Source organism: Manis javanica, chromosome 15 (genome assembly GCF_040802235.1).
Source record: "Manis javanica isolate MJ-LG chromosome 15, MJ_LKY, whole genome shotgun sequence".
Taxonomy (NCBI): Eukaryota; Metazoa; Chordata; class Mammalia; order Pholidota; family Manidae; genus Manis; species Manis javanica.
In genome coordinates, this window is record NC_133170.1 from 27,275,369 (window position 1) to 27,298,766 (window position 23,398).

At 46.7% G+C, this 23,398-nt stretch overlaps 1 protein-coding gene across 6 annotated transcripts in view; it reads right to left on the reverse strand.

Annotated features, from left to right (window-relative positions):
• Positions 1-23,398, reverse strand: part of KCNA6 (potassium voltage-gated channel subfamily A member 6) — a 200,747-nt gene that overhangs the window by 61,022 nt on the left and 116,327 nt on the right. The gene's annotated exons all lie outside the window — the stretch shown is intronic.

A 23,398-nucleotide genomic window follows, 5' to 3' on the forward strand; every position in this document is an offset into this window, starting at 1 on the left:
GGGCCTTGGATGGCATCTGGTCCCCCCTGTGTGTCACCATAGGAAGAGGGGCTGCCGCGGAGAAGCCCTTGCTGGTGGGATCCTGCTCTGGGGCCGCCCATGATGGGTGGATTCTTAGGAGGAGCCCGTGGATGGACCCACCTCCCCTCAGTGCTCAGAATCCCCTGCTCCCTGTCCACACTGCGGCTGTAGGGTCATGGCTGCTCAGATCTGAGGCCCTGGGATCCCAGCCCTGGTCCCTCTGTGGCTCCTCTAGTACTGACTGACTGCTCTGTCCCAGGCTTCCTACTGACAAAACCTCTACAGTCCAACATGAGCAACATGCCTCAAAGAAGGGAAAATGCTGTCCTCCATGGACTCCGTGGGCTGGTGACCGAGCCGCCACTAGCACGCATCCCTTCAGAAGAAGCTCCCGTCTGCACACAGCCCTACACTAACCCCCTGAAAGGGGCTGTCAGTATGGCATCCCCCTTCCCAGCCAGATTTTTATTAACATGCTTATTAAGAGAGAAATATCTACTCCCTGTGTTTAAAGAGAAGAGGGAGAAATATAGGGATCCTAGCCTGTGTTTCTCCATCAGGCAAAACCTCAAATAATAACCAGATCCACAGCAGATGGACTGGGCTTAGCACTCCTGAGGGGGAGAGGATGGAGTCAGTCTGTCTCTCTCTCTAAATCGAGAGAGAACGTGAGCCAGCGGGCGAGTGAGTGAGTGAGTGTGTGTGTGTGTGTGTGTGTGTGTGTGTGTGTGTGTGTAAGAACCATGGAAGTGGGAAAAAGCAGCAGCGACTACAACTCAGGAAAAAATATACAGACCAGCGGCCACTTCAGGGGGCTCAGACATGGGACGGATGGGGACGGAAAAGGAGGAAAAGAAAATCTGAAAGCACAAGGCCACCTGCCCCCAGGAACTCCCTAGTTCTGAATCGATAATGACCTGCTCCGTTGGTCATCTGTCTGGCACCCTTCACAAAAGCAGTCCTTGGGTGAAACTGGCTCATTCAAGGGTGTGAACAGGATTTGGGGCAGCTGGACTCTCTTCTGCCTCTGCCCCCTGACAGGCTGGGAGGTCCCGCCAAGCACCTGTCATCCTAAGACTGTATTTGCGTCTGTAAAGTGAGGGAACTGGACCAGCAGAGGCTGAAGTTTCTGTAAATTCTCACCATCTCTGAGACTATGAACAAACAAGTGATCAGACCCCCTCACACATTTAAAGACACCACGGATCATTTCACAAAACCCTGGCTCCAGCAAACGAAACAGTAGCACCTTCTCCAGGCTATCCCAGGGGCTCATCCCGACCTGAGATGGGGACACCTGAGATGGGGAAGCGCAGTCAAACCCGGACAGAGAAGGGAGCAGGTGACCTCGGGAGGGCTCAGTCAGTCCCAGGCCTCCCTGACTCTTCCGGGCCAGGGCAGCACAGGTCCTGCGCTGGCGGGGTGCCGCCTCAGGCCAAGTCCTGGGTGGGGCTTTGGGGAGACCACGTGGCGGTGCTCCTGTGCTGCACCTCGCTGTGTGTTCCCTGCTGTGTGTCCCCTGCTGTGCTAACGCACCGTCTCCCGCGAGAGTCCTTTTCCAGTGGAGGACCTCCTGGTCCCTCCTGCCCACACGCCCTCAGTCTCCCTGCTCCCAACAGGCTGCACCGTGGACTTATTTTGCTGTGGGATTTCTTGTTTGGAGTTCCCTCTTTGTGGCTTTTTCTCATGACTCTGTTTTCCCAAATGTACTAAAAAATGCTGCCCAGGAACAGCTCTGATGAGCAGGAACATTCATTGCCATATCAACTAGCCGGCTCACCTCCCTTCCCTAGACCCTTCTCAGAGGGGGCGCAGCAGGGTGGCGGAGAACGGCCCTGGGGCCAGGCTGCCTGGGTGTCAGCCCTCGCTCTTCTCTTCACTAGGTTCATGGCCTTGGGAGAGATACATAAGCTCTGTGTCTTGGTTCCTTCTTCTGTAAAATGGGGACTCTAATAATAAGACCCACCGCCTGGGCCTGCTGCGAGGATGCAAGGAGTGACATGTAAGACTCTAAGAACGGTTCGCATCACGTTCTAAGTGTGAAATAAACTTCAGTCTTCAGTGAGAAGTCCTGACACTCTTTGTGCCCCAAGGTGACACCATCAAAGAATTTCCTAGCCTGGACTTTGTGGTTTAAGCCGGCTTCCTCTTGACTCTACCTGCTGACGGTAACCGATGCACGATGCCTACTTTCCTCTGGGGCTCCATTCTTTGTGCCCTTAGCATTTAGCCTAGATCCTCACACAAAGTGGAATGAGTTAAAGTGCCCATGATCGGAATCCCTTGCCCTTTCTTGTCAGCCAGCGGCCACATGCTCCCCTCTGCCGAGGTCCCTTCTGAAGAGTATTGAGTCAGACACATCCTCTCTGACAGGGCTCACATTTTTGTTAAAATCTATTGTTATTCTGTGTATTTTTCCTTCCTCCCTTCTCTGCCTGAGATTTTCTGGCTGCTTTCTTTCATAAGATCTCTTCACATACCCCATAGTTGAAGCTCTGTTTCCTTATTTATTCTGTTAACCCTTCTGAGGGTCCCACTTGGAATATAGGGGCAGCTAGCGCCCAGCCATGGGTATGCAGGGAGCCGGGCTGGGTGTCCCAGGCCATCAGTAACTGTCCTACTTGATGAAGCAAAGTGTGTGTGTGTCCCTCTGGTACATGGAGGACATTGGTTCTTCTTGCCAAACAGCTCTGACTCCCCTAGAGTGAAGCCCCTCAATGGGTGGTTTTTCTCCCTCTTTATAGTCCATCCTTCACGCTGTAGCCAGAGGGAGTTTTGCAAAATCATCATAAGCAACCCCATACCGCTTGTATCTTCAAGACCCCGGCCCACAAGGCCCTTCAGGATGTGCCTGGTGCCTACCTCTCCCCTCTCATCCCTTGCCACCCCCCTTCTTCCTGCTGGACTCCCTTCCCCACCCCAACTTTACCTATGCAGAAATCACAGCAGCTCTGCAAAAAGTAAAATAAAGAGTACCAGGGTGGGTCTGTCACACTCCTGGCCTTCACACATGCTCTTCCCTCCTCCCAGGATGTCTCCCAGGAGAACCCCCTGCTTGTATTTCAGCATGTCGCCTCCTCCAAGAAGTCCTCCTTGGTCTGCTTTTCATCCTGCCCCACCCAGCCCACCTCACACCAGCCCAGGCAGGCAGCTCCCCTGTCTTCCTTAGCTCCCCCCATGCCTCTGCACATGTCACATGAGAACTGTCATGTTATTTGTGTTCTCTCCTCTGCTTGGAGCTTCCTGAGGACAGGCTGTGTTTTCTCTCAAGCCCCAGAGCCTCCAGCTACTGACAATCAATGAATAATTTCCTGACTTGAGTTCAAATGGAACTGAGTTAAACAAACCTGGAGTTTTCTGTCGGCCTAAAAATGAATACAGAAACAGGTTAGGAGAACAAACTTCAAAGAAGTGGGAGTCCGCGGGCCTCAACGGGAGCACCCAGCACCTGGCTCCGAGGGGCCCCGCAGTGCATCTTTGCTGCCTGGCGGCCTGAGAGCTGTGGATGCCGAGAGCCTGAGCTGCTCCAGGTAGGCACAGACAAACAGAGTTAAGGAGAAGATTAAATGCCCATTTCCACTCACACTTGACAACACCCTGGAGATTACCAGGCTCACACAAGCTTTTGTGGGCCAGGAGGAGTGCTGGGCTTCTGTGTAAGTCTGGGCTGAGAGCAGGGCTTTGAGGTGCTGGGCAGGAGGAGAGGGTCTACAGGTTTGTCCTCTCTCTGTCCCTTCACTCCTCATCCTTACTTGGCTTTTGCTTCCTGACCTGATGCAAAGACCGAGGCTACAGAAGCCTCCAAGCCCTCCTTCTGCAGCCTAGTTTTTTTGCTTTTGTTCCTCATACCCCAGGATTCCCCTATGAAGACTGAAAGACAAGCAGCCAGGACACTATCGAGCATGAGCCAGGGGGCCTCTGGGCTGTCAAGGGCCTGACCTCGCACAGGAAGAGCCAGGCTTGCACACACATAGCGAAGTGAAATTTTTTTTAAGAAACATAGTAAATCTTCCCAATTCATGTAAGTTACCTTAGCTTCGCTGCTTAGAGAGTGCCATGGCATGAATCATTTACACAAGGGAAGGGCCTGGGACGTGGGGAAGGAGCTAGAGACTCAGATCTCCTCCACAATTAATTTCTAAGAAATTGCTCATGTTGCTGAACATTGGTTCCTGGCTCCCAACCTAGCAAATATTGTTCAACTGCAGCATCTGAAAGGCAGGGGTCAGAGCATCTGGGTCCCTGCCTGGAGGAGACTGATACCTAGACAAGTTGGTTTCTTCTCAAGTGTAAGAGGCCAGACAACACCAACTGCCTTGGTCTGCAAAGGGATGAAAGATAGTTTCTGGACCACATCTGAAACCAGGGCTCATTGAAAGGACTTGATAGATCAGTTGTGCCCTGGAGGGGAGTGTGACACACCGACAGAGAGCTGGCTATGAGCCCTTGCAGGAGGTGACGACCGAGGGCAAAGAACCACAGTAAGGAGGGTGATACACTGTGGCCAGGAATGGCGCACTCCCCCCAGCCAGGATCCTCTCCCTGTTACCCACGGTCTCCTACAGGGACCAGGGATGGGCGTCCATCCAAGAATATAACTGAGGATTAGAACCAGAGGAGACTGACTTCAAAGCCTGCACTCTGAACTAGTAGATCAGAAAAAACAGCCCATCAGGCAGGATGACAGGAATAAGTCACCAACAGCAAGACGTGGACTTGGAGGGGAAGTCATTGCAAAAGCACCCAAATTCTCTAACTTTCACCAAGCAAAAACATGGCAAGATAGAGGGCCTGGGGAAGAGTACAATCCGTGGTCATAAAAAAATTAATTTTTCTCCAAATGAAGATAGCTGGTCTATGTAGGGACCCAAGCACTGTGCCCAGGATGTCTGGAAAATAAACCGTTGGCTGGAAGTGGAAGATGTTAAGGTTGGGGAGAAGGCAGGAAGAAAAAGAGACAAGATTCCTAATATTCTCCTTTCTCTTTAATTAAACCTTTGCAGAGAAATTACATCAAATCATTTCCTCCCTCCCCTGCAGCAAACATGGGGCAGAGACCACAAAAATCAAATCCATCCGGAATACTTTGCAAGGGATATAATCATCTCAATCACAGAACTTTGGCAGACAGGACAGATTGGAGGAACATCAAGAAAGATCAGAGAATAATGATATTGGTCAGCAAATTAGATACAGCACTGCAATCTGTTAAGACAGCAAAATTCAATGCTAATGTGACTGGCAGAGTTTCCTGGCCCAAGGTGTCAATCACACTGTGGGTTTGAAAGACGATGAACTCCTTGTTTAGAAGCTGCTGGTGGGTCACAGTTACAGGATAGCATTCGATGTGTCTTAGTCCTGGAAAGCTCTCAACAGTCAGTGATCCTCGGAGGGAAAGAGATGGATCTGGGGGTAAGCAGAAAGCCACAGGCAGAGGGTCAGCAGCCATTTAAATGCCTGCTAACAGGTGCAGATAGATAATGGGTGAGGTGAGCCGATGAAAAGTAGAGGCTAAATGCTAAGGAGAAAAACAGCAATAGTGAAATTGCTTATGCTGTACAATTATGTAAAGGATAAAGACAAGAGAGCTGCAGGCTGCCTAGACTCAAAGAGACCCTGCCCTGGGTTCAAGGCCATCCCCATCTCCCCAGACAGATGTCTACTGCTCCACTTCATTAAAGGTTTTCCATAAAAGGTGATTTATAACTTTCTTCAGCAACTTAGACTAATTTCTTAGTACTGTAACACACAGAGAAACACCTTTTTGGATTGAACACAAATTTCCTCAACTTAAACAGTTTATTTTTCTATTGTTTCCAAAAAAGAAGAAGAATATTAGCATACTTCATGTAAAAAAAAAAAATCCAGGCTTGAAGGCTAATGAGTAACCATTCAGTCTTCACTTTGCAAACGAAACACTCCTGATTTCCTAATTTCCCGACTTTCTTTCATGCCGCCCATTCTCCAGCTTTCTGCCCATTGTCATTTTTCAAGGAAAAAGGATATCAAAGAGCTAGGAAGGAGCTTGAAAATCATGTAGCTCACAGCTCGGCTACCACAGACAAAACTCATGTCCAACAAATGGCCCAGCCCGCACCCTTCTAGAGCAGGTTTCTCAACCTTGGACTACGGACACTGTGGACCAGACCACTCTTTGTGGTAGGGGGCCATCCTACCACAGGGTGCACTGTAGAATGCTAGCAGCTGCCCCGGCCTGTACCCACCAGGTGCCAGGAGCACCAGATGCCACCGCAGCAGTTGCAGCCAAAAATGTCTCCAGATAAGGCCAGATTTCCTCTAGGGAGCAGAATGAGCCCTTGAGACTGTATCTCCTGGAATCCATCTCTTTCCTTGGTGGACCCTCCAGGTGTGCCCCAGGGTCAGAGGCACCAGGGCTACGTCCATCCAGGGCTTGTCCGCCATTCCCCACGCAGTGTCCCCTGACAGCACACAGGCTGCTGCTCTCAGCTTTGTCTCTGTTCTCCAACAACCCTGCCTGGAGCCCACCCAGCAGCTAGCCCTGTACTCAGGACTCACGACAGAACCATGAGAGCCTTTTTTTTTTTCCACCTCCAGGGCAGTGAAGGACCAGATGAGCCATTCTCTCTCCAGGGGTCCATGTCCTCTAGAAACCAGAGAGAGGGAACATCAGCTCCCAGGAGAGTGTGTGAGGCAAAGCTGTCGGTGGCCTTCTTACCAGGCAGCTGCATCCGCCTCCCTGAGTGCCCCACTTGGCTCCTAAGGTGCTAAGTGACCAGCATGCACTACGATTATATTGTTGACACTAGTCCTCGTGAGCATTTCCAGCGCCTAAATCAGCTTCCACCAGCTCCCATGGGCTGCACAGTCCCAAACTCTGCAAAAAGCTCTGGTGCAGTGCCTTCCCAGAGCAGGCACAGGAATAGGTCCTTGCTCTGAGGTGCTTGTGGTCTTGTTAGCCAGGAAAAAGAGCAGAAGCAAATCGTGTCCCATGCAAAGTCCACACCCTGGCTGCAGTCACCACTCCCTCCCTGCAGGGTGGGAGTGAAAAGAAAGAATCATGGCCTCCCCATTTCACCACCCAGCCCCTACAGGATGGCAGGGAAGAACACCACATTGCAACAGAAACCACTGAAAATTCAAGAAAGTCGGCGAAGCCCAGCTCCCCCATCTAATGCTAAGATAATATTCCCTTCATTGTTGCTATTAATTCTGATTAGTAAGGTATGATTTACTTTAAATGACTCTTCAAAGTTTCATGCCCAGGTCATCCAAATAGAATGGGTAATTCCCATTTGGTAGTCTGAGGCTATCAGGACTGAGGGTTGTTACCCAATCAGGATCGCAATGAATCAATAATCTAGAAGTCACTCATTTTTTATCTTAACCCAAAGACTAGGCTACCTCAATGAGCGCCTGCCATTTGACATACACATTGTGCACTGCAAATTATCACACCCGTTCCCCTCCTCCAGGGGAAATGTTTGCATAGTCCAAACACGTGGCAAGCCCCAGTGTGAACTGCCATTTTATAATTCCTTTCCAGATCTTTCAGTGTTGGTTTGAAGCCTTTTTTTATAAGCAAAATAGTTTTTACAGCTATACTATTTTCAACAAAATATAAAATAAATTTGCAATCACTTCCCTGGTGGGAAAAATGAATCCATGTGTTTTTGCTTCATTTACAATTTAATCACCAGACAGTGTGTTTAAACGATCACTTGGTGATTGAGGAGCCTGTTTAGCTTTAATGAGTTTTGGGAAAACTGAAGTTTCTTCTCCACAGTAATTTCTATTTTAAAGTAATACACCAATAGAACATAAGGTTCAGAAAAGAGAGTAAAACCACCCATAATCCCACGGCCCTAACAAAACATGTCAGAGCTCCCCTCCTGCGGTAGATGAGCATTTTCAATTAAAGATGCTAATACAGTCAGGATTTTAGGAGACTGGGGACTTAGGTCACCTCAGAAAATCAAAGCATGAGGTAGCCCAACTGCGGAGATGCATTTTGAAGAACTTGAGGACGCAGTGCCATCCCGCACGTTCAGGTGGTACCACAGTGAGGGAGTTATCTCCCACTTTTGTTACCCACTCTCTGCCCTCCTCTCTCATCTTGGATACAAATTATCCCTGCTTTCTCTCCACCCTGTCCCACAGGGCCATATGCTGCCCTAGCACCAAGGGTGGGCACTGGGCACACCCCAGCTCTGCCACCTGCCACTGCTTCCAAGAAAGAGCAAACCAAGTGTGGGCCCCAGAGCTCCTCAGCCACTTCTCAGCACAGCAGTGCTGAGAGCTTAGTCTCCTCACAGTCCAGATGCAAAAGAGAGCTTGCAGAAGGCTTCTAAGCAGCACACAATGGAGATTTGACCAGCATTTGGCTATTCAGGTCATTATAAACACCTTTGCAGGAAAACGAGTCATCGATAATTGGAACACAAAGGATAGTGAAGGGATAGAGTTGAGAGTATTGTGGCTCATGAGATCCACCAAGAGTACCAAATCTGATGCTTTCATCCAAAAGTGCCTTTTCCCACGGTGCTAAGGCTGGTGGTCCTCAGCCTGTTTTTCAGTCCTGTATGCAGATATGATCTGGCTGAGTTGAACTTGGTAAATGGAGATAAAGAAGTACACCCATGTCTAACCAGGCCTCCATCCCAGTCTTAGGAAAAGCCCCATCTTGCCGTGCACATGCTCTTCCTCCTTCTGCTCTTATTTTCTGGGGCTGCTGGTGACACCATGACATGCTTCCTGCCACAATTCAGAAGGGTAACACGCAACGCAGACAACTTAGAATAGCAGACCCACTCAGAATAGTTCAAGACGCCTGGGTGTGCTGTTCCACACGTAGGCCATGGTCCTGGCTCCCACTGGGAGCAAAGCTGGCACCCCCCCAGATGTGTTCAATGATTGTTTCAGGCTGGTTGCCTTCACTGAGCAAATAAATTTTATTCTTTCTCTCTGTCTCTCCCTCTTAACCAAAATACCATCTGACTTTTTACTCTGAAAACAGAGAGTAAGAATGCCAATGTGTATATTTAACATGTGCCTAAAAATAGTTGTGGACTTACATTTAAAAAGGATCAAGTCACCTGATAAGAGTCCAATAAACAAAATACCATAATTCAGTTCTCTGAAGTTGAAAAGGGATATTGCATTTGATGGAGGTTTCCAAGGTTTTATTTGTTCAAAAAATCAGATATACCTCCTTTACCTCCACCTGACATCTCTGAGTATATTCCCCAAATTTTGGGAGGTTGATAGGCCCCTCCTCTCAAAATGCCACAGATCCTGCATTGTCCAAGACACCAAGAGACATCAGTGGCTTCTGCTGGCTCTTAACGACTCGTTCAGCCACAGTATTGTTCACGTGGCCAGGAAGAAAGGAAGGAGGGAGAGCGGAAAGAAGGAAGAAGCGGGCCATGGAGGTGGGAAGGAAGCCCCCTTCTGCTCCCCCTCCTGTACGGCACCAAAAATCTAGAGTTTTAGACCATCTCAACCAGCTGTAGTCACTGTCAGCAGGTCCCGTGTCTAGGCTCCTGTGTTCTTCCAACTTCCATTCTCCCTGCAGGCCCTGTGCCCCCCTCACCTTGGCTAATTCACCCAAGGCCAACAGCAGAAGTGCTGAAATCACTCAGCCTGTACTTGGAGCAAGCCTTAAGGACCACTGGAAAAGAGGCTTCTCTGGCCTAGCGTATTCCTAAGCACTCCTGCTTGTCCCAGTGCCCTGAGCTCAAGAGGGCACAGTAAGTGGCAATGGGACAGATTTGCAAAAACTCTCACTTGTGTGTAAATAGGAAACCTGGGTTAACCCACAATGAAAGCCTCCTAGCAGGCACATCTTCTGTTTTTATCAAGAATTTCAATCAGCTGACTATTGGAGGAACACATAATAAATAGAATTCATGTGCCCAGCACTCTGGTTGCTCAAAGATCAGGGAAATCCAGGGGCCTTGGGGAGGGAATAGCATTTACCAGGCTGGTCCTCTGGCTTTAGAGGCTGAGTCATTGATCCCCGCTGGAAAAGGGACTCTGTGGTCTAAAGGAATGACAGCGGAGCTATGCAAGGGTCCTGTGTCACCTTCTGTCTGCTACTTTTGCATTAAGCATGGGGAGGTGCTTTTCCAAAGGCCTGATTGGTGGGAATGAGGAAGAAGAGATTCTCTTATCACAGAGTGATGATGGAATCCTATGAGCAGAGTAACTCGGCATGGCAGAGAATTACTCAGTAAGATCAGCTGGCAGCAGAAACTTCCTCTCAGCTTGCAAAGTATTGCACACGGACCCACCAAAGCATCTGAAGGGGCAGCCTAACCACCCGCCTCTGCTTTCCAGCTTTTTTAATATTCACATGCCACTGACTACAGCAACCGCATTTCAGGCCCACCCTGTTTAAAATCAGGGCTCCACACCGACTCCGATGTGTGGGGCTGATCTGTGAGTATGACCTCTCAGACCCTAAACACTCCCTAGATGTGGATAGCGCAATACAGCCAGAAAGACCTCTGAACTTCCAGGAACTCTTGGCCTTTCGAGCTGCTCCATTCCCAGCCTCCTCAGGTCACTGCCAAAGGCAGCTGCTCCCACCAAAGGGACCTCCACCAAGCCAAAGCCTGAGCTGGACAATTTTCTCATTCTCTGTCTATGGAGACCCCTGGATGCAGAGAAGTGCATTGAAAACCACAGTGCAATGGCTCACATCCCCTGAATACTGACCAGGGATCTGCACCGTGTTAAGGGCTCTGAATTCATTGACTCATTCCATCCCTACAATGACCCTAGGAAGTAGGAATCATTAACCATTGTAGGAAACAATTTCACCAAACTTTAAATAATGTGTCCAAGAGCAAATGCAAAAATCCCCAATTCCTTTTCCATAAAGGAAGAATTCTTTTTCTATAAAGGGGCAAGAAGGAACAGCTTCACCCACCAAGATGCCTTAAACCATTTTTTTTTTTATTTTTAAAGAGGAAAATAACAAATGTGGGTGAAGATGTGAAGTCTGAACTGTTGTATGTTGCCAGTGCAGCAGCTGCTCTGGAAAGCAGTTTGCTGGTTGCTCACAAAGTTAAACATAGAGTTCCCAAATGACCCCGTGATTCCACTCCTAGGTACAGACCCAGAAGAACTGAAAACATATGTTCACACACAGATTTATACAGAGATGCTCATATCAGTATGGTTCACAATAACCAGAGGCAGAACAACCCTAAGGTCCAGTCATCAACTAATGAGTGGATAAACAAAATGTGTACATCCCTATAATGTAATAGTAATATTATTAAGCCAGAAAAAAGGGATGAGCTAATACTATGGATATGAACTTTAAAAACATTGTGCTAAGGGAAAGAAGCCAGACACAAAAGTTCCATATACTCTCTCTATAGCTCTCTTTGCATGAAATGTCCAGAACAGGCAGGTTCATAGAGACAGAAACTAGATTAAGGGAGAGGAAAGAGGGAGAGAGGCTGCGAATGGGCACAGAGTTTCTTTCAGGGAGATGAAAATGTTGTGGAATTAGTGGTGATGCGGCACAACCTTGTGCATATACTAAAAACCACTGAATCATATACATTAAAAAGGTAAACTTAATAGTGTGTGAATTACATCAATAAAAAAAATTTTTTACAAAAAAAGTGGGGAGAGAAAGGGCTTGAGCTCCTGGTATCCCCAGGCTCCCTGCAAATCTGAAACAGTGATGTAACACAGTCCTGAAACATGCTGCCACATCATTGTCCTACAGCGGCCAGCCCTCAGTGCGCACCTGCTGCGGGCCATGCCGGGATCCAGGGATACAGATTTGACCAAAACACATGGGGTCCCATATGCTCAGCACTTGGAGTCTGAGGATAAAGGCAAAAGGAACTAAACCAGGTAGAATGATAACAGACACAGGAGGAGCTGCCGGAATGCGCAACAAGGGCATCTGACCTGCTTGGGGACGGGGATCAGGCAAGGCTCTGGGAGGAAGTGGCAGTTCCCGTGCATTCTGATGCTGAGTGAGGGGTGACCAGGCAGAGATGGGGCAGGGAGAAGACTCCACGCAGAAGGGATGGGGCCTGTCTGGGTGTCGGGCACACGGCAGGCGTGCAGCTTGGGTAAACACAGTAAAGTGAGAGAAGAACACAGAAGAGGCAAAGAAAGTTTCTACCACCAAAGCAGATGAGTCAAGGGCTCAGAGAGTGGGAAGAGATGAAGCAGTTCAGGGAACATGAGTGCAGGGAAGCCTGCTGTGTGGAGTCTGGACTTTATGCTCAGGACCTTGAGAGCCAGTGAAGGGTCTGACTACTCACTTCTGGAGGGAGGGGTGCAGAGCATCCTGCAAGACTAGATACAGTTGAAGAAGATAAAACAAAACCTTTCAAAGTCTATGTGGGCTTGGGAGTAATTCCAGGCTGGCTGGATAAAGTAAGTGAGAAATAATGAAGGTCTTGGGGAGGAGCAGCCCTGCCTTCACCAGAGTGGGAACAAGTGCGCAGAAAGCCAGGATATCAGGCTGCCGTGAAGCCAAACCTCTCCAGAAGTGTCTTTGGAAAAGTGTGTGTCACTCCCCATCTCTTCCATTCATATCATTTGGGGAAAATACACCTGTGGTGGCTCAGTAGGTAGGTGCCCCTCACTATGCAATGGGTGTGCGTGCATGTGGGCTCTGTTTGGGAGTGTGTGAGCAAGGAACAGGACAGCATGAGCCTAGGGGTTCAAGTTCAAGTCCTGACTGACACTTGCTCACTGTCAGTCCTTGAGAAAGCCTCCTCTGAGTTGCAGTCTGCACATTTGTAAATGGAAGGCACAGCATAGATGGCCAGAGGAGAGCATCAGATGCAAGAAATGCTTGTAGAACCTGAATGTGTTATTTGGTCCACATAAAGGCATACTGTGAATTTTCTGCTTTATTCTCTGTGGTGTGTCAGACCTACTCTAACCTGCCTTCATCTGGAAAGACAGCATCAAAGTCAGTCTGATTTTGGTGAAGCAATGGGGGAGGAAGTAGATACGGAAGTTTGTCTCAGTGTTGAAGCAGCAAATATTTTTTTTCTGGGCCTGAAGAAGGGACAATGTGTGCATGACATTTAGTTGGTGCAGCAACTTCAAAGGCCTCAGGAACACAGGCCCCAGACTGGGAGCAACAGCAGAAAAGCAAAGCCACTCCTTTCTACCCGAGATTTCCAAGGCCCCGCCCTCCTGGCTCTCCTTGGACCCCTCTGAGCCTCAAGCTCCGTCCGGCCATCACATGTGCCATCCCTCTGTGCCCTCCAGCATGCTCTTCCCTGGCCTTTCTCCTTGGTGATCACATCACATCCAAGGCTTCACTTACCATCTCTGTGCTGAAGATGTCCAAATGTGGGTCTCCAGTCCCCATCGCTCTAGTTACACAACCACATCATATATTCAACTGCTAGTCCCACGTCTCTTGCAGATGCTTCACACCTTCAAAATATCAGCCCCCGCTTCTCTCCCCAAAACCTATCCACCCTTCTGTATTCTGTACATCAGAATTCAGCACTGTTATCTTCCAGCCTCTCCAGCCAGTAACCTGAGAGTCATCCTTGACATTCCCCACTCTCCCATCCCCACCACATTCAATCACTGAATTCTATAGATTTCACCTCTGGACATATCCCAAATCCATCCACTTCTCTTCACACCCCTGCCACATGGCTACAGCTCAAACCTGCATCACTCCTTGCCTGGATGACCTCAGCAATATCCTTGCTGGTCTCCACCTGCCAATCCATCCACTGCACTGCAGCCAGAATAAATGACCGTTTCAAAATATAAATCTTATCATGGCATTATCTGGTGGCTTCCTGTTGCCCTTAGACTAAATCCCTACAGTACCCTTCATGACTTTCCCCCTCCACCTCTCCAGCTTCATTTCATGCCATAGTGCCCTTCCCCATGTCCTTGCTGTCTGCACTCTAGCTGAACTGGCCGTCCACATATGTCTAGGGTCAAGAAAACACAATTCTTAGCCCATCCCAGAGATGTCACATGAGTGGTTTCTTTAGCCTGAAATGTTCTCCTTTAAACCATTACTTGGCCGCCTCTACTTGGCCATGAGATCTCAGCTTAGCTGCCCCTTCCTCTGGAGAGATGCCTTTGTGCCTCCAGACCAAGTCGGTACACATACTATTTTCACATCCATATTCCCATTAAACTGCAAGTTCTGTAAAAGTGAGGACTTCATCCTCACTTGCTCATCACATATCTTCAGTGACAGGCACCAAAATGTCCTGAATAGAGATATGATGAATGAGTGATAAGAAGAAGGCATTAAACAGCTATGATGTTTTCTTCAGCTTTGCCGTTGCCTGGGAAATCCAGTTCATTTCAAAACACTGCCAAATAGAATAGATCCAGCCTGTCTTTGTAAAATGAACTCAGATGTTACTCCATGGCTCACAGCCTTCCAATGGTTTCCTATCTTACTCAAAGTAAGAGCCAACCCCTAAAATGACCAAAGACCCAACATAATCTGGCTTACTTCTGTTACAATGGCCTCTTTGCTGTTGTCTGAACAAGCCTGGCGCACGTCCACCACAGGCCCTTTGCACTTGCTCTTCACTCTGCCTGGAATGCTCACCCCCCAGATAACTGCACAGCTCACCCTCATTGTTAGGTTTTCATATAAATATCACCATTTCCGTGCGGCTTTTCTTGACTTCTCTATTTAAAGTTAGAATCCTCTGACATGCCTTCCTGCCCTTCTTGGCCTTATTGTTTCCCAAACACTTAGCACTGTCTATATATTTTACTTATTTACTGTAACCCATCCACATCCTCCCACTGGAATATAAACTCCCTGAGGAAAGAGATGTTGTACCTGAAATGTTTGCTGCAATACCCCAACGTTTAGAATAGCCACAGTGTAAATACATATTGGTGCAATGAATGAATGCCTTACCATGTTATGTCTGACCACCACATTTCACATTTGATTGTTTTGCCTCGGTTCCAGAGCATTCTGTGGATCCTTTCTACAAGACGTTTTAGAATATCTCACCATCTGCCATGTCTGCAACAAATCTCATGAGTGATTGAAAATTTGAGCTGAATATAATCTATCAGTCTTATTTCTTGCCCCCACACATGCTCTAACTCTTCCCAATTTAGCAAGTCCCATTATATAGAAAGTCTAATTATAGGGGAGTGTAACAAAAGCAGTTGCATGTTGAAGCAGCATTCAGGTGTGCCCCCCCAGAGAGGTATTCAAACCTGTATGGCAGACTAGGGATATTACAGGATATGAAGAGAGAGCTGGATTTCAACTGAGCACCACTAAATTGAACTGAGGAGGTAATCAAGCTGCTTCAGTTGAGGGGCAGGCACCCGGCACATCTTTCTGAAATACAGAGACATTTTCCAGGGACCCCCCCCTCCAGGAGGTAGACCTTCAGTCATGCATTCATTTATTCATTCTATAGCTTGCTTAGCATATTTTATGTGATGGGCACTATGGTGAGTCTATACAAAGATACCTCATGATTTTAGAGGAGACAGTTTTCTAAACAGATAAATTATCCCACAACATAGTAAGTGCTGTTGCAGAAACAGAGGAAACACATTTCTAAGTCTGTCTAAGTTAAAAAGCTTTTTATCAGGGAAGTGACACTTGAGCAGGGTCTTGAAGGGCAAAGAAGAATTGTCCAGGTGAAGAAGGGCGTTCTGGGCTGAGGTGCACATGGGTGGAAAGAGGTGGAGCCTGTGCCAGTGTGAGCAGCCAGCGGTGAGGCAAGAAGGGCACCGAGGCTGTCACCCAAGATGTAGAAGGAGAGAAAGAGGGAGACTTAAACTGAGGCTTTAGTTTAGAAACTGGGTGAACGTTCAGAAATGGAAGAAGAACAGGCTTTCAGGACAAGAGAAGAATCACACTCTGAGTTCCTCCATTTTGAAATGGGGGCCTGAGGGAAGAGGCGGGCAAATGGGAATGTCCCCTCCCCATCTCGATATCCAGCTCTGGGAAAACTAGAGATGGGACCGAGTGGGCAGGAGTGGATGAATTCACAAACGCTTCCCTCTCCCCACAGTCTCAAATTAGAGATTCATTTGAGCTAACAAACCCCTCTTCATTTGAAAGCACCATCAAGGAAGTTTAAGTCTAAAAGTCATTGTCATCTAACTGTGACCCAGCCAAATATATAGATGGTGCTAAGTCAATCTTCCACAAAGATTGACTGTGGACCAGACCTTGGGAATGTACTCATGAATGGGACATGGACTCTGTCCTCAAAGAGCCAAATGAATTAAACTGAGGAAGTCAACACGGTGTCAAAGGAGGCCAGAGGAAGGAGAGGACCTTACAGAACCCAAGCCAGGTTCACAGGGTCCTGGGATCGTCTGCTGACGTATGTCTCAGCCTCACACCTGAACACTGAGGACATGCAGAACATCATTAGCAAGAAGTAAAAGCACAAAGCCACTTCCAGGTGGGTGGTGAAGGCCACTGCCCTTCTCAGAGCTCATATGCCCTCCACACTTTCTCCATCCACTTCTCCCCACCACAGCCCTTCCAAACACGGTCAATGCCCCCCGCCTCCTATTCAACCTCCAGCCCACTGCAACCAGGCCCTGCAGCCACTCCACTGGCATTGCTGTCAACCTCGCAAGTGGAAAAAGCTCACTACAAGAAACCTCTGTCTTACCAACTGCCACCCTGTCTGGATATCCATGTTCTAGAGCTGAAATGGTTTCTCTACCATTGGTCTTGGGTCCCTCTAGTCTGTCTTCAAATAGCAATCAGATGAATTAGAAAATATGAAGTTGATCTATCGCTTCCCTATTTACATTGGCTTTGGGATCAGATGTCGGAAGGTTGGCTGGCAAAGCTCCCACAGTCCTGCCAGGACCTGCCTCCTGCCCCCTTTGCTGCCTGTGTCCTCCATCCAAACGGAACCTCCTATACTGCCTGAACTCCTCAGCACTCCATCTCTGCTGGCCTCAGTGTGTGCTGCTCCCACTGCTGGAGTGTGCTTCCTTGATTTTTGCCTAGCTAGGGCCCATGCATCCTCCAATCTCAGTTTAGAAGTCATTTCTTCCAGGAAGACTTCTGGATCTTGAGTCTTAGCTGGGTGTCTCCACTAAGTACTGATAACAGACCTTGTATCCACCTTACCCCAGCACCTCGCCATGCACTAGTGGAACTCCTAAGGACTTGTCTGTGGCTTCCTCCCACTGGCATCTCCTTAGGAACAAACTCAGGGTTTGGCACTGATGAGCCTTTAGCAGTTTTGAATAAATTAGTTCAGTATTTTAGTGGCCCCATTATCCAGTTACCCTAGTCTGCCACAGCCTGATATCCTATTTACACACAAGCAAGTGCCCTATGAGTAGAAACATTTCTCTCATCATATAATGAGACATTATAACAAAGTATCAGGGTGGAAGATAAGACAGGCCAGTCTGCCTGGCTAACTAGGCTGTGATCTTGGGGGCCAGTTACTGAAATTTTGTTTGCCTCAGTTTCCTCTTGGCAAAATAGAGATAATAATAATAATATCATGGTTAGGTATAGGCACAGGTTAAATGTTTAACAACTGGCTTATCAAGAAATAAAAAAAGACCTGCAGTGTTCGTCATTTTCTTTGGTGTAAATACTCCCACGCTGGCCAATTTCAAGCTACCAACTTTATGGCTGACTATGGAGTTTCCTGTCATGTGGCTATGACAGGCATTAATAACCCCTAGAACAGAAAGAATAACAAAATGTAATAAATAATTGGGAAGTGAAGAGTTGTGACTATTGCTATTGCTTTTAATCTGCTTTCCTTAATTTCAAGTTTATAAAATTTTTTACAAAGGCTATGTTTCACAATTAGGCTTGCAAAATTCCTGCAAATTTAACAATTGGCTCTCTTGAGTCGGCATTCAAACGTTCCAATAAACCACTGGCTGGGGTTTGTGTGGAGATGAAGGGAGAGCTCACAATTCCTCTGCTTCTCTTCCTGGGCCTGGGTGGGCAGGTTCAGCTCACCGTAATACAGTCTAAACGATGCCCTATAATACAGCCTGGCAGGAGCCCATGTAATAAGCTGGCATTGTGATTTCCTATTTGACTCAGGGTTTTGTGTTTATACCTGACCTACCAAAAGTACTCTAAAGAAGCAGAGAGGTTGGAAACTCAAACTGCAGCCCTAATAATTGCAAACTAGCATCAAATAGTGCATCTTCTCTTTGAAGACTGCTTGCCTATGTTATACAGCATCTCTTATTATTTTAACATATCTTTATATTAGTCAATGTTTGCTGTACATTAAACATATGAATCAAGTTTGATCATTTATTACGATGATTAATCCATCTGTGATATCACATTTTTGGTATATATTATATTTCATAAGTTCCTATTGAAGTTCTATTATTATCCTCTGAGTAAAACAGTTTCATGATTCAATGATTTTGGGAAATGCTGTATCATAGTCATCCTCCATGGACCTCAAGAATTAACTTTTCTACTCAGGGACATATCTCCACATGGGAAAGCTGTGCCATGCAGAGGCTTAATCTACCTTCTGATTTGTCCTTACATTAAATGTGAAAATCTATTCCTGCCAGAAGTAGTCAGCAGCCCATTTCCCTCTCACACAGAATGGATTTCCACAGGGTAAGAATACAACGGACACTTTTTAATTGCACAGCGAAATGTTGATTTTGCCACCAATCTGCCCTGTAGCTAAAGCATATGGCTACCTTTTTTATAAAAAGCTGGATTTCCTGTATGTTTGGCACACAGTAATAAACCTTCCAGATCCTGTGAAATGCCCACAGGAGCCGGTGCATCTTTGTTATCAGATAAAATAGGGAACGTTAGCCGTTTGATCTTTCAGTTCTCTAAGCTGTATCATTGTATCAGTTAAGCTATCAAAATCACAAAACAAAAACCTATATGCTACTTTACTTTGCCCCAATAGAAATATTTTTGTAATTCTAAGTTAACTTGCCTTCAGCTTTATTTGAAGATAACTATAAAATATAGTTTTATGAAATAAAAATTTTACACCTATTGCTAAGCACAAATGAAAGATTTTTAAAAATGCCTGTTGCATTAAAGTTAGATATTCAGTGGCTCTTGGAATTTAGTGTAAAAGAAAAATTAGATCAAAGCATAGCATTACCTAGAGGCTTATTTTGCTAATGTTGAGAGCCATGTGATTCATTATGTTTCCTTTTTCCCTTTCTCAAAGGGAAAGTTTGTGCTCAAATGAAATAAAGACCATGAGAACAAAACAGCAACAGACTCACAAACTCCAAGAAGGGAATAGCTGTTACCAAAGGGGAGGGGGTGAGGAGGGTGGGTAGGGAGGGAGGGAGAAGGGGATTGAGGAGTATTATGATTGGTACACACAGTGTGGGGGTGTCACAGGGAAGACAGTGTAGCACAGAGAAGACGAGTAGTGACTCTGTGGCATCTTACTACACTGATGGCCAGTGACTCAAAGGGGTGTGGGGGGGGATTGATAATATGGGTGAATGTAGTAACCACAATGTTTTTCATGTGAAAACTTCATAAGAGTGTATATCAATGGAACCTTAATAAAAAAAATGGGGTAAGGAAAAAAAAATGGAAGAGACATGAGTTTCAATATCTAAATATTATCTCTTTCTCATATACATGAATCATGCAGATTCAGGCAGAATTTTTAAAATTTCATGTTTCATTTTTTTTACCTCTCTTAAAATGGTGCCTCTTGTTATGGGGCCCTTTTGGGAAAATCCTCTAACTTTTAGGTTGAAAATCACTACCTATTTCAAAATTAAATAGTCTAAGATTTGAAAAAAAAAAAAACCAAAGACCTTGAACTCTGGCCTTCATGTACAATTACATCAATTCCCTTCATCACATGGCTTTTACCTTGGGTTTTATAGTCCTACTGCTAATGTATCTTTTTTATTGTACACCCCTCTGTGTTATTTCTGGAAGAAGTACAAGTATGAATAATTAACAAATGAATAATTATAACTTACTAGGCTCATTTGAGTCAGCTTTCCTGAGTATCACTATGTCTTCGTAAGTAGCAGCAAAACTCATTCTGTTAAGCACCCTAAATGTCCATATCATTGCTGTTAAAACAAAATGTCAATTTCTACTTCTTCAGACTAATAGGAGAATGATGAGGAAACCTTAAAATCAAATCCACAAAGAATTGAGTGGGCTTAGTTAAAAATACAATTTCACTCATCTTCTACTAAACATTGCAGGAAGTGCCCAGAAGTAATATTTGTTTCCATGTCCCCACTCGCCTCCCTCTCACCCAGTCATAAGAAGCAGGGGAGACACGGGAAGGCAGAGGTCTGAACAATCTTCACGAAGTGAGGAACAGACCCTTGGTTGTACAAAACCAGTAACACATTGAGATCATGAGTCTGTGTGGAGACTCCTCATGAGCGGGACCTTGTTCACCTTCACTTTACTCTGTGTGGCATCCACAGAGCTGGAAGGACTCTTAGAGATCAGGACCATGGAGGAGTAGGAAGCCGAGGCCCAGCGAGAGGACGGTCCAGCCCAGGATCACCCCACCTACTAGGGGCATGCATCTCCAAGCAAAAAGAGGGGATAGCATTGTGGTCATATATACACTCCTGTCAACTATCATCCTCAGTTTAAAATATCAAAATGGGATTTAAACAACTCTAATAAGATGCAATGATGTGGATATGCTGATGTGAGAATGAGTGAGGAAGAAAGGGAAGGAATTAGAATATGGAGTAATTTGAAGGAAGATTAAAAAGTCATGTGCATATTTATAACATCCTTTCCTTTCAAGTTTTAGATGCTTCCCTAAGCACTGTGTGAGTCTAGAAGAAAAAGGATCACCGAAACCCATCCTAACTCCAAGCCCTCCCCTCCGGTGTCTCCTATCAGAGGGGTCGGAGCTGGCAGTGCACAGGAGCACCGAGGCTGACGACAAGGAAGCGTGGAGCGGCCGATCCCCAAGTAAATGCAACGTGAGAAGGACAAAACAGTGTTTGTTTTAAGTGAAACTGGTTGATACTCTCTAAACTCATATTACCTTTTGATTGAATTTATCTGCTGTAACTTTAAAGTAGAAAAGAGGCAGAGGTTTCAGGAAGGAAACCAGTTTCCTTGATTTTTAGTTGGGAGACTATTCAGTCATCCCCTCATTCATTCATTCATTCATCATTCATTCATTCATTCATTCATTGACTCACTCATGTGTGTGTGCCTTCATTCAGGCAGTATTAAGCAATTAAGATCCTTCCAAGAAGGATCTGACAATGTTGTGGGGGAGAAAAATACAACCTAATCCTTCTTAAGCCTGAAGTACCATAAAAGAGGTAAATACCCTGCTTTGGTAGTTCACAGAATAGAGAAAAGATACTTGGCTGAAATTAACCGGGAAATTTGCTCCCACCAAACAGGCATTTAAAAGATGGGAAAAAGAAAATGTTTCTCTACCTTGTACACTATATCCTCATCTGAATACAGTTTGCAGTTTGGGTAACTGTAACTTAAGAAACATAGAATGTGGACAGAGGTGCTAAAATTAGATCAATGGCCACAGGCAGGAAAAAGGATGCCCTGTAATGATAAAATGTGACAATGTTTACTGGATTAGTCACTGGCCGGAATCCTTATAAGGGAAATTTAGACACAGGCACAGAAAGGGAAGACGGCTATATGAAGACAGTAACAGAGACGGGAGGGACACGGCTACAAGCCAAGATGTCAGGGTCAGCCAGCAAGCGCAAGAAGCTGGAGGAGACAAGGAAGAATCCTCCCCTAGAGACCTCAGAAAGGGCGCAGCCTTGACGACCCCTTCAGTTCAGACTTTTAGCCTCCAAAAAGAGAGAGCGCATTTCTGTTGTTTTAGGCACCTCCTCCCCAAAAAGCAGGGATGCTTTAAGGCCAGTTCAAGTGTCAGCAGTTCCCCCGACCTAACTGGTCCTTGTCAGAAGGAATTGCCTCCTCCTGGCCTGCTCCGCCCTCTCCGGCGCAACCCACCCACCGACCCCTCCCCCAGCGCAATACCCCTGGGCCGGCCTGCCCGTCTCACCACATGGAGCTCCTTGCAGACGCAGGACCTGACTCACTTGTTTCTCAGTTCTCCCGAGTCTAGAATATCAAATTAAAGTACAATCCAGTCCAGAGAAAGCACCAGGAGAATTTGCTCCTCCTCTAATACTTGGGAATCAAGGGTGCCTGGTAGCCTATTTTAAGCCGCACGAAACTGAGTTCGTGTATGTGCTTCTGCAAGTGTCTCTGCACACGTCCTGGGCTGACAAAGGCCGCTGGCATCTCTCTGGCAAGTAAAGTGGCTGCACTTGCCACTTTCTTGGCATCTGGCTCCTGTGTCAGCTCTCTGCCTACTTTCTGTTTCTTCTCTGGCAACAATTGCTAATATATACATATACGTAAGTATATATACGTATGTATGTGTGCACCCCAGACGTCAAGCGTTTGTATTCTCTCTTCATCAGATCCCTTACTTCTCACCAATTTACACTTCGGCCCAACAAAGGCTCTCCCGGTGACTACGATGCAGCTGAGAAGCGCAGGACTGGGCCACCCCGCGACAGAGCTGCGGGCCGCCTGGGGGAGAAGAGCTGCCGCACGGACTGGAAGCGGCCGACAGGATTGTAAACAAAGGGTGATGATAAATGCTTATGTTGCAAGCGGGTGGGAGGTGTTCCGCGGGGTGTTCCACAGACTGGTGATGGGCCTAGTTTCCCTCAGCATCTTCATTAATGATGAGGTAGGAGGGGAAAACACTAACAGCGTGCTCATTAAAGGCAGGAGGATGCTAAATTGGGAGGTGCTGCAAACACCACAAAGGACAAAGAAACAGCACAAGATGGCGCGGTGGAGGCAATCTCAGCAAAAGCGACGAGCACGGGGTTCATCTGGGTGACAGAGGGACCCAGGGCGCCCAGGAGAGCCCGCCCCAACCTCATCAGGAAAAGCACGTAGCACCGCTTTCACCCGAAGTCATTTGTTTGGAACGAATAATTTATTTTTTTAATCCATTGTTTCTATAAAATGATGCTTTGGGGGGGCAGGTATTAATATTTTTAATATCAAAAGTCTTCCTGGAGGGTTCATCCAGGAAGCATTAAAATAGTGAATCTGCTTTCTCTAGCTGTGAAAAATCAGAGGACTGAAGTGGCAGACCCACACAGCTCCTAGGCATGAGAACAGGAAGACAAAGGGCAGCCCCACTGCTCTTGAACAGCAACATTCCGATTCCTAAGACAGAGAATATTTCAGCTGCTTTGAGCCTTCTGCTTTCTAGTCTTAGGTCCGCCATTCATTTAGTGTCAAAAGGTTCTCTTCCTTTTCTGGGTTGTTTCACTCTCTTCTAGGAGGGACTCTGTCCCCTTCCCTTTCCTAGGAAGCTGAAAGGAATGTGGTTATCAACCCCATTAAGTAATTTTTAAT